We start from the raw sequence: 19,450 nt of genomic DNA, 5'->3' as shown, positions 1-19,450 counted from the left end.
TTATCTTACATCATTAGATGCTCAAATAACAGTGAATCGTATCTCAACATTTTTAAATAATTTAATAGTCAAAAGAAGTTGAATTTTAATAAGCTATATGGGTTGTTAAATAAATAAAAGTTCGTCGTTTATCTTGGTTTATATAACTTTTTTAAAATACCATAGTCATTATTACTACGTTGTGATATCCTTATCTGTGTTCAAATATTGGGTATTATCACTCCTTTTTATTAAATTAGGTTTGGTCACTCATTAATATTGTTAAAGACTAAGTTTAGTAAACACTGACATTTTAAGTACTAAGCAGAGAACCATAAAAAAATAAAGCTCCGGTAATTGTTCATTCCTAATTATGGAGGTTGTCCTAACACAGTCTTTTGCCGCCAGATCTTATTATAATAGTTTGCTCGGAAAATATATTTATCTGGCATTGATGCTTGTCAAAATTTCTTTAATTATCTACAGTATTATATAGTCAGAGTTTAAATTATTAAATTGTAATTAACCTTTGGGTTTTCTTGCATTGATTGTGTTTATTCAATTAAAAATGTCTTATTCGACTGCAGAAGCATGCGACTGTTGGTTGCATTTTCACAGCGTCATTAAAACGCGAATTCCAAAAATCTGCGTTCTTATGATTTTGAATTAAATGAGGCTCTATTAGAAATGATTTTGATAGGAGATTAGACTATCTTAATTGACCATTGAAGTCAATTTATATAATAAGCATTATTGGTCGCTAGTGAATTGGTGAATTATCAAAATCGATGTGAACGTCTGGTGTGGTATTTTGGATGATCTATTTCTAGAAAAATTTTTCTTTAGTGGTAAAGCTAATGGCCAAATTTATTTGAACTTTTTAAGAAACCACACAAACACTCCCTTAAGAACGAGAAAAGATATGTCACTGCAACGCGATGAATGCCCAGCACAATTTTCTCACGAAGTTATGATTTTTTTTAGACCAGGCTTCTCCAAACTTCAGACCTTATTGTCCTAGACATTTATGTTTGGGGAAGAATAATAGTATGTTATGCAAAAAGTACGGAAAACGGCATTTGACTCATGAGTTTTTTTGACATGAGCGGAGCGAATTTTTAATAAACGAGTGACTTAAGAAGTTTACCAAACGTGTTGCATACTTTACTTTTTCTACGACCGTTAGTCTTTGAGTACTTTTCGCAAAACAACACGAACACATTCACTGACATGACCGTCAGAATTGACAAACGTCAAAATTCAAATCGTGCGGTAAAATATCCGAGAACATCCGATTACTCCCAAATCCGTGCGATAAAATCCCGGAATTGTCCGACGTGGCTCGGATTCGCCGGATACGAAACTGAAGTGGTAAAGTGACGCTTCCCGCACGTTAGATCGGTGGGTAATTAGATATTTTAAAGACGGGAGTAGAAAAGATATATTGTTTGCCAAACTCACCCTACTATCCCTGAAAATATGGTTGATCGTATCTGAAATGCTGTAGCCGACCTTTCAAGAACTGAAATTAGTATAGTCCTATTAAATACACAAAATTGCTGAATAAGAGGCACTTCGACCATTTTTAAAGACCTTTGATTTTCTTTCCAATCAATTTTGTTGTTGTTGTTGTGAATGTTTAGTTTCCATAATGTTCGGATACACAGGGTGCCCCACGACATAGCCGAAATGCTATTCTAACTGAAAACGAAACAGCTTTTAAATTTGGCTCTATATTGTCTGAGAGCAAGAGCAAGAGAGATAATTGAATTTGTGTTTGACAGGACTATCCAAAAATGCAATAAAATGTAGGTTGTTCTATTAAAAAAAAAAAACTTTGTTTTACCACCCTGTATATAAAAAAGTGACGACTAGGAAAAGACAAAAAAATTAAAGGTCATTTTAATAGAAACAACTTTTGTATTTAATTTTTTTAATAACCACCGTAGGTTTCGAGATAAGGTATAGGCCTCTCTTAAACCGACCACCCTGTACAATGTTTAATTTTTCGAATGAAGAATATGCAGACATTTACTTTGTTTAAGGATTGTGTAATGGAAATGGATGAGTGGCAGTTGATGCATATCATCGTCCCACTCGTAGAGTGCCTTGTAGAACTGTTTAGAATAATGTCCAACGATGTTTGACAGAACCAAGCAAATTTTCCTAGAGCTACTTCTGAACGTCCCGTTCAACAGGAACTTGCTAAAGAAGAGGAAATGCTTATACGATTAATGTTCAACCTTCTCCTAGTGTCCAAAAATAGGTAGTAAGCAGTAGTAGGAAGTAACTTTACACAATTTCGATAATCTTATTTAGTGATGAAGCCTCATTCACCGGCAACGGTATCAATTACACCAGGAATTCACATTGTTGGACACTTAAAAATCCACGACAAACTAGGGAATCCCATTTTTAAGGTAGATTTTCGGTGAATATTTAGTGTAGCATTTTTGGTGACCTTATTGGTCCGTTTGTAATTGTTGAAGAACATCTCACGGCCATTCGTTATTTTAGTTTGATTGAAAATTGGGGTGGCTTTTACTTGATGAAAATCCATTTAACAAAATAAATAAGCACTAAAAGTTCTGATTTTCAAGAAATTATATATATTCACATGACAATTGTTTCGACAACATCGTTTCTTTATCAAATGTAAAACTACCTACTACTATATATACCGAAAAACGACAATAAAACCTTAATTAATGTTATTGCGTGAATTTAAGTTCAATAAAGGAGAGGTATTTAAATCTAATTGATCGTTAAGCAATACATTTGAATGTCTCATTTTATTAATCTCGATGGCTTCCAATAAATTTATTTTTCTACTTTTTGTGGCTGGGTGTAATATATCAAAATTGTCGTCAAAAATGTGTTTTTCTGTGTTTAAGTGTATAGCATAATTAGAATCTAGACTATTTTCGACATTTCGTTTTATTGTTTTTTAAAAAAATTCCTATTGTGTTGTTAGTTCTGAAAGTTATTTTTAAACCACATATTGTATGTATGTAATTGTTTTAAATTGTTCGTGTTCTGTATTAGGTTTTGGATAGAGTTTACTGTTGTCTGTATTTGTTTTTTATTTATAATTTCATCGATAATGAACAGATTGTCCCCGTTGTTCACTGCAATTTGATTAATGATTTTAAGTTCTATGTTGTAATTTTCTGTTGAGAGTGGCGTATTAAGAAGTCTGTGTATAAAAGAGTGAAATGCAGCCATTTTGTGTGTATTAGGGTGATTTGAGCTATTATGGATGACTGTGTCCCTGTGTGAAGGTTTATGGGACATGGAAACGTCTAAGTTGTTTTGCGTTTTCGTAATAGTTAAGTCTAAAAAATTAATAGAGTTATCTCGAAAGTGAATTTTATACGATTATGTAATGTGTTAATGTAATTTAAAAAAGAATTAAATTTTCCTTCCGTTCCAATAAAGCAAGCAATCATCCACGCATCTATACGACCATAGAAAACTTTTGCTTAAAGTATCTTTTATTTTCCAAATTATCCATAAAAATCTCGGCTAATAAAGGACTAAGTGGTTTTCCCATATTCAAACGTTTCTTAGAGATGTAAATCTGTCCATTAAATTCGAAATAATTTTGCTCTAAAGATACTATTAAGCAATCTAATAAATCTTGTTTCAACAATGGGTTAACCTGTTTCCAAGTGAGGGTGAAATCTACTAAATCTATCACATCCATAAGTAGAATACTGGGAAATAAGTTTTGTACATCAAAAGATAATAGTGTTGTGTTAGAAGTGATTTTGATATCTTTAATTTTGATGATTAATTCAAAAGAATTTTGTATTGCAAATTTTGGTTTAAAATCTGTATGCAACTTTAAAATATTTATTGATTTTTTTGAGGTGTCTACAGGTTAAAATTCGGATCTTGTCCAAAAATTTATATTGGACAAACAGGTAGATACTTCAATAAATGCATTAACGAACATAAAAGAGCGTTTGAAAACAATAGTCTAGATTCTAATTATGCTACAGAGTTAATGTATTGTTTAACGATCAATTGGATTTAAATACCTCTCCATTATTAAACTTAAATTCTCACAACAACATTAATTAAGATTTTATTGTCATTTTTCGGTATATATAGCAGGTAGTTCGTAAATATACATTTGATAAAGACACGGTGTTGTAGAAACAATTGTTATGTGAATATATATAATTTCGTGAATATCTAAATGTGGATTCAGCACGCTGGCGCATCTCCTCGACAAGTAACAGATTTTTTTAATCAAAATTATACAAACCTCTGGATTGGAAGAGGTTCCTTGACCAGAAAACTTTAGTTTATGAACAAAGTATTGAAAACAAAGAACAACTGGTAGTTATAATTATAGATGTCGCAGAAACTATACTCGTGCTGATCCTGAGACTGTTAGCAGAGCTACCACTTCAATTTTAAGAGGAGCTGGAATATGTATGCAGCAACTGGCCGGACGTTTTGCACAACTAATTCAATAAAATAGTAAATAAAACGGTTTCTTTTACATGGTATTTAAAATTTCAAAGGCCCGTAGCTCAGTTACAATACCTTTCCCGGTATGAAATCTTCCACACACTCACCATGTCGTGCGACACCCTGTATAAGCGTTGCGTTAGGTCACGATAATAATATTGAGATGCGGTTTTAACTGGGTTGTTAGGCTCTTGTTTGACTAGCCAATAGGGCGTAAAAAAATCATATCATTGCATTTAATCTTTTGATAAACGCCATCTGGTGACAAAGTACTCAATCGCAATCATCTCACTCATAGCACGTTTGATGGCCTAAGAAAAGCCGACGAATCCAACTTTTGTTAAAAGTCATTTAGCCAGTTTGGACTTATCGACATTTATTTCCGGAAAAAAGATTTGAATTAGCCTCAGTGTTGACTAGTATCATTAATATAAGATAATTTTGCAGAAAACAGGTTTTAAAATCAAGATGGCAATGGTATTTTCTCATGGCTGATTTATTTAATTTTTTTTATTCAAATTTTTAAGAAATCCATTTCCCTGACACCGTTTCTAATTTTACTTTTTCCTGGGTATTGTGCAGTGAAAAATGGCACGAAACGACCATTTCTTCGGACAAATTCGGTATTTCCCCGGTAGAAGGCAGACACGAAAGAAGCGTCATTTTACTCACCCGCTAACCAAATAAAATTCGATAATTAGCGGCACAAAGGGGCATTCTCCTTGAAAAAATAATTGCGTTATTCGATTTTATGCGCCCTTTGATTGCCTCGCAGTAGCGGACCGTAACCTTATTTTAATGTTCCATAATAAAGAGCGTGACTCGTAAATTTTGCTTTCAGTGTAAAGCCGTCTGGTCATTATATATAATCTAAAACGTTTGATAGAGATTTGGTTTTTAGGGGAGAATAAAATTCAATAATTTTATGACACTTTATGGTTCGTCGCCGCGCACTTCTGTCGACTGCGGGAGCCGTAACGACGTTCCTTTTAGTTCGGTGCATTTCCGGCTGCTTCTTATTCTATCGCATAAGAGAAATGTCTATTAAGAATCGATTTTTTTCGTTGAGTTTAAGATATCTCTATCAAAAATAACCAGCTGAGCTATACAACCATTTTATTATTTTAATATTTCTATTTCACTTTTTTTAATTATCTTTATTTATGATATAAGAAAAGTCTATAAAGAATCTTTTTTTTTTGAGTTGGAGATTTTTCTAGCAAAAATAACAAGCTGAACCCTCGAACAATTTTATTTATTTTTAATTATTTTGATATATAGCAAATTTTAATTAAATTATATTAATTTAAATATTTGTAACAAAAATAATAGCCAAATGTTCTAACAACCATTCCTTCAATTTTTCTATTTTATTTGTTTTTTGTTAATTCCTTTTAGTTCTGTACATTTCCCAGTCCTCCCAATTCTAGTGCGTAAGCAATAAATCTATTCTTTTTGTGCTGAATTTCAGAGATTTCCATCAAAAATTACAAGCTAAACAATCAACAACTTTATTTGTTTAATGTTTCTATTTTATTTATTTTTACTAATTCCTTTTACTTCGGTTCATTTTTCCTTCCTTCTTATTCTTACACATAATAAAATTCTATGATAAACAAATTTCTTTTCATTAACAAATTTCTTTTCTAGCAAAAATAACCGCCCTAAACTATCAATAAAAAATTCTATGATAAACAAATTTCTTTTCATTAACAAATTTCTTTTCTAGCAAAAATAACCGCCCTAAACTATCAATAACTTTATTATAATTTTTATTCTATTTTTTAAATTCCTGTGCTTTTCTTTTTCCTACTTATTCTAGCATTTAAGAAAATTCACTAAACTAACCAAAACTAAACGTTCCAGCAACCTTACTATCTTTATTTTCCTATTTTTTTATAATTTAATATATATATATATATATATATATATATATATATATATATATATATATATATATATATATATATATATATATATATATATATATATATATATATATATATATATATATATATATATATATATATATATATATATATATATATATATATATATATATATATATATATATATATATATATATATATATATATATATATATATATATATATATATATATATATATATATATATATATATATATATATATATTAGTATGTTATAATATGGCACAGTATTTAGACCGAATTAATTGTGATTGAAATTACTACTAGCGATACTTACGAAAAAACTTAATTAATTCCTAACGATAAAGCTCACATACAAAATCAAATTAATGTATTGTATGTAATGTATTAATGTGTACTTTCAGATTTTGATTCATACTGAACTGAAAAATTCATTTAAATTATTTTATAACAATTTCCTTTTTTATTTGCTTATCTGAGATATTTTTTGACAAGCTGAAATATAGTTCGTCGAACTTGTCCAGATCTTAAAACATTTTCGCAAAAATCTCTGCTAAATAAATCGACACGGACTCTATACGCTGTCTTTCCTCTTTTCGTCAATGTTATAGGGTAATGGTGTAAACAGTAAGAGATGCAAAAACTAATATATATGGCAAGTTCAATTTTTTATTGTTTTATTTAAGGGCTGAATTAGATCTATGCCAACCACGTAGGGTTAGAACATAATATGCCAGTTTTTATATCTCTTATCACTCGGCTATTTATAGAGATCAAAAAAACTTTAAATACAAAAGTTTTATGACCCTTTACGTATAAGACTGTGGAGTACTTAAAAAAAAGTTGAATGTTTCCATCAGTATCTGACTATCTCAAAAAATTCAATTTTTTCATGTGATTGCAACAACACTTAATATTTTGCTTCAACCTAACTCAAGTAAATATCTCTGATAACTCATTTCTAGTTAGTTTCTACTAGGTATATTGAACAACCTGATCAACAATAATATTTCAAATATCGATAAATTAAAACAACAAACAAAAACTTAATACTGATCCCATATATTATATATTACCAATTAACATTAGCTGCTTCATTACAAAATGTGTTTAAATGGTATTCTGTTCTTCTCTATGCCATACGTTTTTCAAAAAACCTTCCGTAGCCTATGGAACTTGTCGATGTTGACTCTGTTGTATGAAATTCATTTGATGATTGCTTATATTATTTACTTTATGTTATTATATTTTATATTGAGGTTTATCTTATTGGCAGATTATATTATTAGGAATTTTTCTTGGATAGATTTCTAGATGCAAGTATTTTGGTCTTAACGAATAAAATCTGGTGTTCTGTTGACATATCTCTGGTGTTCTTTTAGTCTGGTTAAATTGATGTTATCTTTACTCTACACAGTATGCTGTAAAAACCTGCTGTCTTTCACGGCTCGTAGATGTTGGGAGATTTTATTAGAAGTGGGGAGTCTAGTTTTGATGTTACGTTTTTTCATAATTGTTGATATTTGTGTAAGTGGCTTTCTTGAAATGTACTTTTTCATTGATCGTCTGATATCTTGATAACCAAAATTGTTTGAGATGAGAAAAGAACTGAGGTAAAATATGTTAATTCCTGATTAATAGATTCCTGTTGAGACCATATACTAATCTGGAAACTAAGGAATTGATCACGGACGATTTCTGTATGAGTCGGTTTTCTATAGATGAAATAACCCAAGGTTAAGTCTGGCTTTCAAGTAATTAAAATATCCAAAAAGGGAAAAGTATTGTTATTTTGTATTTCAATTGTGAAGTTAGTGTGTGTGTATATATAGTACTTTAGAAATGTTTGAAGGGAATACCTGTGGCCAGACAAAGAAAACAGCATTTACATATCTCTTATACAGTTTACGTTTAGGAACTTATCAATGGCTATTTTTTTCAAAATGTTCAATAAAAATATTAACGATGACAGGGGAAAGTAGGCCCCTAGCTGTTCCCTATGTTTGACATTTTTCACTTAACAAGTTTTAAAAATAAAAATATAATAAATAACAGCTGGCCGTCATATCTATTGAATTCATTTCTCTTCGTTGTTGTAAATTTTACTTCGTGCTTGTCCAAATAATCCATACTCACTCAAATTGTCATTTGTCCTTTGAAATATATAAGTATAAAGCTGAATCTACCCTTTTAGTGTTCTCGGTTTATCATGCAAACATGTTATACTTTTATAGTTTCGATAATTAATATTCTTTTTATACTCATTTTATAAAACAGCATGGTGACAGAGCAAATGCTCAATGCAATGGCCATTCAATTTTACGGCCACCCAAAAATATATTTTTTTAATATTTCAAATAAATAATAATAAGCAATGAAACTGATGAACCGATGAAACTGGTTTCAACTTTGGATTCGAATTCGAAGCAGCAAATTTTTATCTTCTAACTCAATCTAGTAGGTGAAAATATTTGAAAAAGTGATGGAAAGAAACACCACAATTATTTCTCAAAAATCATCATCAACCTCATCAAGAAGCGTGACATTCCAAACTTCCTCTACACTTCGTATATAGATTTCAATATCATCTGAAAAATGTTTGCTTAGTATGGCAAATGAATACGTGACAATTTCAAGTCAAGTACACCTATACTTATTTCTATATAACATTACTTCAAAAAGGATGTGAAATAAATTAATAAAACTTACGTTCAAAGGAAGTTAACATTGTTTTAAATTTGCATTTTTGTAAAATAATTTATGTGTACTAAATAATTGCACATTATGAATAATGTACCATATTTCGTTTCCCGTTGAAAGTGTCCAGATGTTTATAATCGTTATAGAGACTAAATGTTATTGAATAAATGGGTAAAAAATTCCCACTTTGTGGCGCAAATAGAAAAAATATTCAATATCCAAACAGCGACGCATTATTTTTCCGCGAAAATATACCATTTAAAAGTAATTGTCGGTATATAAAAAAAGGTACAGATTGCGAAGCGAAGTACAGAATGATATCAGTTAATAATAACGCGCTCGTGGTTGAAAAACTAAATATGGATTTTCCAAAACAAAGGCGACGATAAACTTAAATATCACAAAAGTTAATAAGCGAATTAAATATGTATATTTTTGTGTTACTATAATTAACTATAATATTTTGCTACAGATAAGTTTTATAATAACGTCTAACCTCTCCTAAAAATATTTTATTATTTTCGGGGTCCTTGGAATGTAATCGATTTAGGGACGTTTTCGTTGTCAATAAGCATTAAATTTTCATTCCAAACGAGTTGTCGAGCGTCCACATTAGAATTGCGAACATTCTACTTCGTATGTCAAGATTTGCTCTTGTAAATTGCCGTTCTTGCTGTACTTCTCCTTATTCGCATTTTCATTTTGACGCCAAATTTAGCAGAATTAGCTGATGCTTAATTCGTTATATATTTATTTTTACTCAGGGTGCGTTCTTCAGATCGTCCGGGTCATTATTGCTTTCTTATGCTTACGAAAGTTGGCGTCAGCAACGATGTTTTGCTTCTTGAGTCTTAGGGCCATTAGAATTTTTATTCGAGTTATTTTCAAATAGTATTCCAATCCCAGAAGAAATACAGCAAGCTTGGTTGAAAATGTGCAGGTATAGTGCAACGTTTTCAGATCTGTCGGACAACAATAATGAATTTGGAATTTTCAAATGAAACACTCGATATTTTATTATTGATCCACAAAAATTCTGATCAACATTTTTTTAACCAACATGAAAAGTTCCTCGTGGCAGACAAGGGATGTCTATGGACTGCAAGCAAGTAAGTTTGCCTTGTTAAACACTGCTGATTATGAATGACAAATATATATACTCCTGTACTCTTTAGAGCAGCACACTATAGAGTGGAACTTGCATAATTGTCGCCAGGAGACAGAGGTCAGATCTCTACCTTAGAAGACTGGAAGGCAGAAATAATTTGGTGCACACATGGCTCAAAAACCAGGACTAAAATAAGAATGTATGTAATGTATGCTAGCAACAGTGTTCCAAACAGCGATCACCGCACTAGAACACCGACAGTCAAAGCAATGCGATCAGGTAAAAAATATCCAAGTTAATTTTGGAGTGTGATAAGGCATTAAGCGGGATTGCAAGTCAGAATAAAGTGACGACTTCATGGATACCACCACCAAGGCAGCCGAAGCACCTACACAAAAACTTGCGACGATCCGTGATTTATGGAGTGGTGGAAACTTATTGCAAAATTATGGTGATGATAAATTAAATATTACTCTAATACAGTTTTGTTGTCCTTTTTTTACAAATGTCATCAACGAATTTATGTTGTGCACAAGCCTAAAGTTAAGAACCCCGCCGAATTTAGACAACTGAAGTCAATTAACATCCTGTCTACTCTCTCTAAAGTTTTAGAACAATTAATTGTTACTCAAAAAAGAAAATTCTTTGCTTTTTTACGATATATTACCTACAAATTACTCTCGGTTTAGAATATATTATAGTTGTGATCGATATTACCGGGGATTTACTGCAAGTATCGGATAAAGGCAGAATTTACACTCTAATTTTGTTAGATTTTAGTGCGGCTTTTGGCATTGTCAATCATAAACTGCTCATTTCAATTTTACAATACAATGGGATTAGTGAAGGTGCACGAGTGTTTTTACATTCGTTTTTATCCGATAGGAAGCAACAGGTGTTCTGCGAAAATGTGTATTCCAAATCACTTTCAGTTGAGTTAGATGTAGCACAAGGTAGCATATTGGGTTCCTTGTTGTATAAAATCTATACGCTTAACTTTGTAAAGGCTTAAAAATATTGTAATTATCACCTATATGATGGCGATACTCAAATTTACTTTAATTTCATTTCAAGATCATGAAGTAACGCAGTCTGAGCCTAAAATTGACACTGAATAAAGAACTTTTATAAAATTGCATCCGATCGTCTACTGCAGCTAAATCCAGCTCAGTCGTCGATGTTGGTTTTTGGGAGTGACTCCCAGGAACATAATTTAAAGGATCCCATTACAAACATATTGAGAATAGCATATGGGAATTTAAAGTTAATATAAGGTAATAGATATTTTCTTTCAATTGTTACAAAAAACTGCTTTATGAATTCATCATTTTGTCACAGACGCTGCTGACCAGAAAATACAAGATTCATATTTGCGGCTTATTTATGGAGTTTGCCGACAGTATCATATTTCTCCATACTTGGATATTTGTGGTGGGCTTAGATTAAGGATAGATTTAGGTTACACCGTGCTCAACTCAAAATAATTTCTATATCGGAAAACAACTCTGCGGTTTACCCTTACCCCCTCCTTTCTCCTATGTCCTACGACTTCTCTCTTTATTGAAAACTATATTTAATGATTAATTATAAACTCTGTATAACATATTTTAATTTTTTTTGTTCTTAGGGCAATTTGGGTTACATTAAATTGAGGCTTGAACAATGTCTGGTTTTGCTGGATGTCTGGGTTTCATTATATTTGGCACAGCACTAAATGTATTTATTATTATTATTATTATCCATCATCCAAATTTATTGCAGACCTTTTAAGCTACAAAAGAGTATAAGAGTATAAGTGCCGGATTAAGAGGCATCTAAGTCTAATGAACATGGAAGAGAACGCTGAATGCAGTTTCTAGGAAGAAAGACAGGAAACAGGCTGTCGATGGTGCATTTTCATTTGCAGGCGTAATGCAGTCAGAGGCGACGAGCTATATTTAGGAGCCACTATCAAAGCTGTGTATATCAAAGAGATGAATCTAAATAAAAGTCTACAGCTATGGAGAGAGTTGCAATGAATCGTTTTACATTCAAGCATTAGTTAACCCAAGAAAAATGACGTCCCTAAGTAGCTTAAGCTATTATATTAAATTCCATTTAATAGTAATAAATAGCTTTTATTATAACAAAGACAAACAATATACAATATTAATATTTTTCAGAACAAAGTAAACAGATAGCTCAAAAGCGGCGCAGTCTAGCTTTAAATACGTACTCTACTGAACCCCTAAAGAATTATTTATACAATTAATAAATTGCGCACCATTTATTGAAATAAAAAATGAATAAACAACAAATAAAATATGAAAAAAACCTGTAAAATCGGAAGAACATAACTCTACTACACAAAATGCAATTGAAGATAAAGAATTTGATAACTAAATATATAATCCCTTGCTAATAATATAACATATTATTTGTAACAAATGATCTTTGTACCTTTTTTTAAATGAATATAAATTTAAGTTACTGAATTCCGGTGACAAAGAATTATAAACACCAATTGCGTTGAATGTGAAAGATCTACGAAACAAGGCACTCTGATGATGTGGCATCGTTAGTCTGTACCTGTATCTTACATTCACAGAATGGATTTAAATGTAGTTATTTTGAAATCCCGCAAAAAGTGGGTGTGTCATCAATAGTTACTTCGAAATTATTATAGTATTTGAATCTATAATTTAGATTGAAATTCTACAGTTGCCATTAGTTTCTGTAGAAGGGACAACGCTGCCTGGGTAATTCCATTCCAACTATTACTTTTTTACTTAAATGTTGTAAGTTTCAAAAACCAGAATTTTTTTATTTTCAAAATTTCAATTTTTCGTTTCCAGGGTACCGACTTATTTATCCAATGTTAACTTAGAACATTAATCAAAGAAGTGCAATTTTTTTTTAATTTGATCATAGAAATAAGAATTTATATACTGATATTTAGCTGATATATTATACGTTCTCTCTGAATGACAAATTATATTATATCAATTTATTATATATTATATAATTAATATCGAATTAATACAAAAATGTCATTTTTAAATCATTAATTAATTACTAGGGAGAACAAACAATTCAAGACAAAGAACATCACAGTTACAACAGAACCACCCGCCTAAACGTTTCTAAAATATCTATTAAATGGTTGTTAAGAAAGCATACCAACTCATAACTCTTTTTTCAAAGTACAATAGTTTATTTACATCGGTAATCCTAAATGGTTTGAATAAATCTATAGTAATCTTCTATACTATATGGTTTTAGTCTCACTAGTAAAATTTAAAATTGTTTTCTTTAACTTTTTTATGTCATTACTTCTTTTTACATTTTCCTAAACTATTATCAAACCTAACACCCTTCTTAGTCATACTCAGTCTGTTTCTGGGATATTCAAAAATGTTTCTGTTTTTCGAAAAGAACAGTAAGCATAACTCTTGTATGAACATGCAGCTAGGGTTAAAATTTTGTTTTCTTTAAATTTTTCCATACATGTCTCTCGAGAGTTTAATTGCCGTATGGTTTTGCGGGGAGTTCTTTAGGAAAATAAAACCCCTTTTTATGTCATCAACTTCCATACATATAACACCATCAAAATTTGTGGGATAAAGCATTTTTTTTAGCTTCCCGTGAAATATACTTACCCAAGATTTTACTATATAATACCCAAAAACTTGATGCAAACAGTATCACAGTTTCGTGATCGATTTGTTCTAAATATTGTTGCAGCTGTCTAGGCTTTATTGACAGCTAACTTATTCATAGAGAACCAGTTATCTGCTCCCATCATAAACCACTCAGCTGCCTGCCTAAGGTTTGTCGTATTTTTATTTACAACGTTGGTATCGTCAGCGTATTTAGTAATTTTAGAATTTATGTTTTACCGTCTCGGATGACTGATTCCCACATTGATGGCAGATCAACACCTGAGTAGCGGTTAAGATTGTTAGGTTGTTTATCGATTTCTATAGACTCTAGAAGAATTGATTACATACAAGAATTTTCGTGACTGTGTTCGGCAACAGCTGATGAGTTTATTTGTCTTAGTCGTAAGGCCCTTTCGAGTTCTTTGAGCCTAGTTGATTTTTTTCATCCGGATCAATGTATTCTTTGCAGCATATGCATGGAATGCTGTAAACTCCTGGCATGTCAAATCGAATTTTGTCTTTGACGGACCGCAGATGTTGAGAGATTTTTGGACAAGTACTAAATCTGCTTTTGAAGTTACACTTCTTTAGAACTTTTGATATGTGATCAGTTATGTTTTGAATGTAAGGAAGGACCACAGTGGCAAGTGTAAGCTTGCTTTCGGTCTCATTGCTATTGGAAGGTTGTGGTGAAGTGTATTTTTATATGGAACTTTTAATATCTTTAATATGGAAATTGTTAAAGAGAAGAGCAGAGGTAACGTGTTTTAATTCTGGGTTCAATGATTCGAGCTGAGGTAGTTTTACGGCTCTGTAAACAAGAGAGATAACCGATGATTTTTGGGCCGGATAGTAATGTGACCATGCATTAAGATGCATAGGTTTTCTGTAAACACAATGACCCAATGTTAGGTCTGATTTTCTATTGATAAGAATATCTAAGAATGGGAGGTTGTTAATAGTTTCCATTTCAATGGTAAAACGTATTTTAGGGTGTATAGAGTTTAAATGTCTAAGAAAATCTACTAAAGTTTCTTGACCATGGGGCCAAATAGCAAAAGTATCATCGACGTAGCGTTTCCATTATCAAATCCATAAATATACAAATATAAGCAGGTACCGAGTAAAAAGGGAGCCAGTTTAAGTCAAGCTCTGAAGCAGCCAACAGGATGATTGGCGAAACGTCAGCAAGTTCGACTCAGCAAAGACCGACGCAGGAGGAATCCAGAAGTTTTGTAAAAGGTATTACTAAAAATTAAAACGTATGTGTTAACTACCCCGGTTTGAGTCGATTTTCCTGGTAATTATCAACAATGTATATTATTTAGCAGGTTGTTTTCGACCATAGAGTCCATTTTTAAAGATTGGGACTACCAGGGTATACTTTAGTTGATCTATAAATATTCCAAAACTCGAGTTGTGTATCACAAATAGTAATGGTTTAAGAATCACGGGGCAACACAAAAGTTAACGAGACTATTGTAAATATCCAACAACTGAAATTATTCTTTAATTTTTTTAACTATATTTCAAATTTCATTTTCATCGACCAGTTAAAAATCAATTGCGATTTGATCTCGGTATTACCTTCAATTTCTAACTCTTCATTACCATGTTTCCCGTTCATTTCATTTCCTATGGACCAGGCACATGTGTTTTTGTTATCTGTCAGTTCTGTTTTCTATACTTCTTTAAAACTTTCGCTTTGGCTTTGGCCTGTTGGCCTTCCACCACCACAAGTCGATGACGCAACAGTTGCGTCGAGTGCACTTAAAATGTTAGGTAGTCAGGCTTTTGAGAGGGGCTGTAGCTATTTTTTTGCAGTTTTGGCGCTTTTGAGCACGTGTTTTTGAATTGTCGGTTTTGGTAATTTCTTCAAAGAAGTAGTGTCATGGATAGTGAGATCGCAGGCCCTTCGGGCGCAAAAAAAAGACGTATTGAGTGGGATAGAAAGAGACCTTTAACGAATGATGAACTGCTGACATTCGCTAACGCTCCTGATCTATTGCCAAATAGTAATAACTTGTGGAATATTGGATGGGCTGACGGGATAAACTTGAAACAAATTCCATTCTCAGGTAACCCTGGATTACGATTAGATGTATCACACCACTCACCCTATGGATTTTTTAAATTATTAATAACAGATGAGTTTTTAATACATATTGCTGAAGAGACGAATCGATATGCAGAAGTTTTTCTTAGGGAGAAAACCATTAAGCAATTTCAAATTACGACTTGGAAACCACCTATACTTTCCGAAATCAAAGTGTTTTTGGCTCTATCGCTTCATATGGGTCACATTCAAATAAAGAGGATCATTGGAAGACAGGCGAACTTTACAACTTAGGCTTGTTTTCGCAACATACGAGTAGAAACCGATTTCTACTCATAATGCGTTGCTTGCATGTTTCAGAAAACAAAAAGAGAGGAGAACCTGGGTTCAGGGATCGATTGCATAAAATAAGATTCAGATTACATAAATAGTAAAATGGATGAAATTTATTATCCCGGAAAAAGCCCAGCCCAGCTACATCAAATATAAACACCATAACATCTTTCCTTGAAGTTCGATAAAGATGATAAAGGAAACCAAATAAGAAAAAGCGGGCTTTGCCTAGGAGAGTAGCTTCAAAAAAATTCACTCACGCAAATAATCTTAGGAAACTTTTAATATTTTGACATTCTTTTGTATTAGGTTTTAAGCCAGTTTTTTTTTAATTCTACTACTTTTTACCTTTTAGATTATATTAGCATGTATATAGCAAGTTGCTTATCTAAAATATTAGAGAAGGCAATGTACAACCGAATTCACCATTTCTTGAATCAAGAAAAAATAATTTCAAACGTGCAAGATGGTTTCCGGGAAGGGTACTATATGGAAACGGACACAATCGAGCTTGTCCAACATATTTATGATAAACTCGATGTCGGAAAGACAGTGGTCGGAGTGTTTTTCGATATATCGCGCGCTTTCGACTCATTAAATTTGGATATAATGTCGGAAAAGCTGGAATCTTTAGACGTAAGAGGGTCTATTAATAACTGGATCATGTCGTATATGAATCAAAGAAAAATAAGTGTAAAGGTAAACGAAACATAATAAATAATATGATAAATAATGTCGCAGTTGCTGTTGAACAGTTTAATAAATTTTGCAAGCAAAATCATCTAATCATAAATTTAGAGAAAACAGTTGTGTTTGGATTCACTGGGCAGTACATTAGACCTTTACGTGACTTATGCTGTAGTTTCTCTGGAACATCTTTAAGAAAAAGTCAAAGCACAAAATTTCTTGGCTCCTACATTGATGCATGATTGAGGTGGGATCAAGACATAAACAATATTTGTAGTATGCTAAATAAAACATTCTTTGCCATATTAACAATTAGAGACTCATTTCTTGAGAGATCACTATTAGTCTTCTATTATGCTTCGGCATACTCCGCAATTCCTTACAACATTATGAACTAGGGCAAGCTAGTGATACTGAAAGGGTGTTTGTACAGCAGAAAAGAATGCTTAAGCTAATTTTTAAACTTTCTCCGAGACAGTCTTGCAAAGAAATATTTCAGCAACACAAAATACTGCTACGGTTATTTGTAGAAAGTATACAGAAATAAAGACATATTATTATTATTATTATTAATATATTTTCAGATGTCAGCTTGACAGATTTCAATGACATTTTAACATGACACAAGAGTTGCGTCATCGGCCTGGCGCAAAAGTTTTGCCCTTGGCAATGCATGCGTCACTGCCAATCACACAGAAACTATTTTTTTCTAAACTTCTGTGATAGCTTTTTATTTTTTATTTTTAATCAGAGAGATACATATAAATAGATAGATAGATCATTTATTAACGAAACCCATTACAATGGATGTTTCGTCACAAAAAATAACATTGCTTTAAACAAAACTTCTGGATTCCTGCGTCGGTTTTTGCTTAGTCGAAATTGTTGACGTTTCGGCAATCATCCTGTTGGCTTCTTCAGAGCTGGACTGAAACTGGCTCAAATTTGACTCTGTACCTGCTTATATCTTGCTTGAGGGGGTCTAATGAGCTGTGTAAACACCGTCTCGGATGACTGATTCCCAGATTGGGGACAGGTAGACACCTGAGTCGCGATTAAGATTGTTAGGTTTTTCGTTGGTAGAAGAACGATTACATGCAAGAATTTTAGTGTTATCAAATAAAATTTTGTCCTGTTTCATGAGTGTGTTCGGCAACAGCTAATGAGTTTATTTGTCTTAGTCGTAAGGCTCTTTCGTGTTCTTTGAGCCTAGTTGATATTTTTCGTCCGGTCTCTCCAATGTATTATTTGCCGCATATGCATGGAATGCTGTAGGTAAGATGTTTTAATTCAGTTTTCAGTGACTCGGGTTGAGATACTATATCTATATGAGAAACTATCTCAGCCCGAGCCACTGAAAACAGAATTAAAACACCTTACCTCTGCTCTTCTCTCTAATCATTTCCACATTAAAGATATTAAACGTTCCATCAAAAAATACACTTCATCACAACCTTTCAATAGCAATGAGGCCGAAAGCAATCCTACACTTGCCACTGTGGTCCTTCCTTACATTCAAAACATCACTGACCAAATATCAAAAGTTCTAAAGAAGTATAACGTCAAAACCAGATTTACCACTTGTCCAAAAATCTCTCAACATCTGCGGTCCGTCAAAGACAAAATTCCATTTGAGACGCCAGGAGTTTACAGCACTCCATGCATATGAGGCAAAGAATACATTGGAGAGACCGGACGAAAAATATCAATTAGGCTCAAAGAACACGAAAGAGCCTTACAACTAAGACAAATAAACTCATCAGCTGTTGCCGAACACACTCATGAAACCGGGCATAAAATTTTATTTGATAAAACTAAAATTCTTGCATGTAATCAGTTCTTCTACCAACGAAAAATCCGAGAGTCTATAGAAATCTATAAACAACCTAACAATCTTAATCGCGACCCAGGTCTCTACCTGTCCCCAATCTGGGAATCAGTCATCCGAGACGATGTTTACACAGCTCATTAGCCCCTCTCAAGCAATATATAAGCAGGTACAGAGTCAAATTCGAGCCAGTTTCAGTCCAGCTCTGAAGAAGCCAACAGGATGATTGTCGAAACGTCAGCAATTTCGACTAAGCAAAAACCGATGCAGGAGGAATCCAGAATTTTTGTAAAAAGCAATGTTATTTTTTGTGACGAAACATCCATTGTAAATGATCTATCTATCCATCTATTTATATGTGTCTCTGTTTAAAAATAAAAAATAAAAAGCTATCAGAGAAGTTTAGAAAAAAATAGTTTCTGTGTGATTGGCAGTGACCCATGCATTGTCAAGGGCAAAACTTTTGCGCCAGGCCGATGACGCAACTCTTGTGTCATGTTAAAATGTCATTGAGATCTGTCAAGCTGACATCTGAAAATATATTAATAATAATAATAATATGTCTTTATTTCTGTATATCCATACTTTCTAAAAGTAACCGTTTTTTTTACAAAATGAATGTATATATATGGATAACATCAGTATGTTAGCCACCCTAATCTATTTAACCCAACGGATTGAGAAACAATAACTATTTCTTTTATGGCGACAGCGAGAGCACAACAA

The 19,450-nt window shown here is 32.3% G+C and overlaps 1 protein-coding gene across 3 annotated transcripts in view; it reads right to left on the bottom strand.

Moving 5' to 3' along the window:
- LOC132701180 (synaptic vesicular amine transporter) overlaps positions 1-19,450 on the bottom strand; it is a 241,218-nt gene that overhangs the window by 132,729 nt on the left and 89,039 nt on the right. The gene's annotated exons all lie outside the window — the stretch shown is intronic.

Source organism: Cylas formicarius, unplaced genomic scaffold (genome assembly GCF_029955315.1).
Source record: "Cylas formicarius isolate icCylForm1 unplaced genomic scaffold, icCylForm1.1 PGA_scaffold_4__25_contigs__length_36172078, whole genome shotgun sequence".
Classification (NCBI taxonomy): domain Eukaryota; kingdom Metazoa; phylum Arthropoda; class Insecta; order Coleoptera; family Brentidae; genus Cylas; species Cylas formicarius.
Note: the sequence above shows the minus strand (reverse complement) of the source record. Positions and strands in the feature narration are given on the sequence as shown.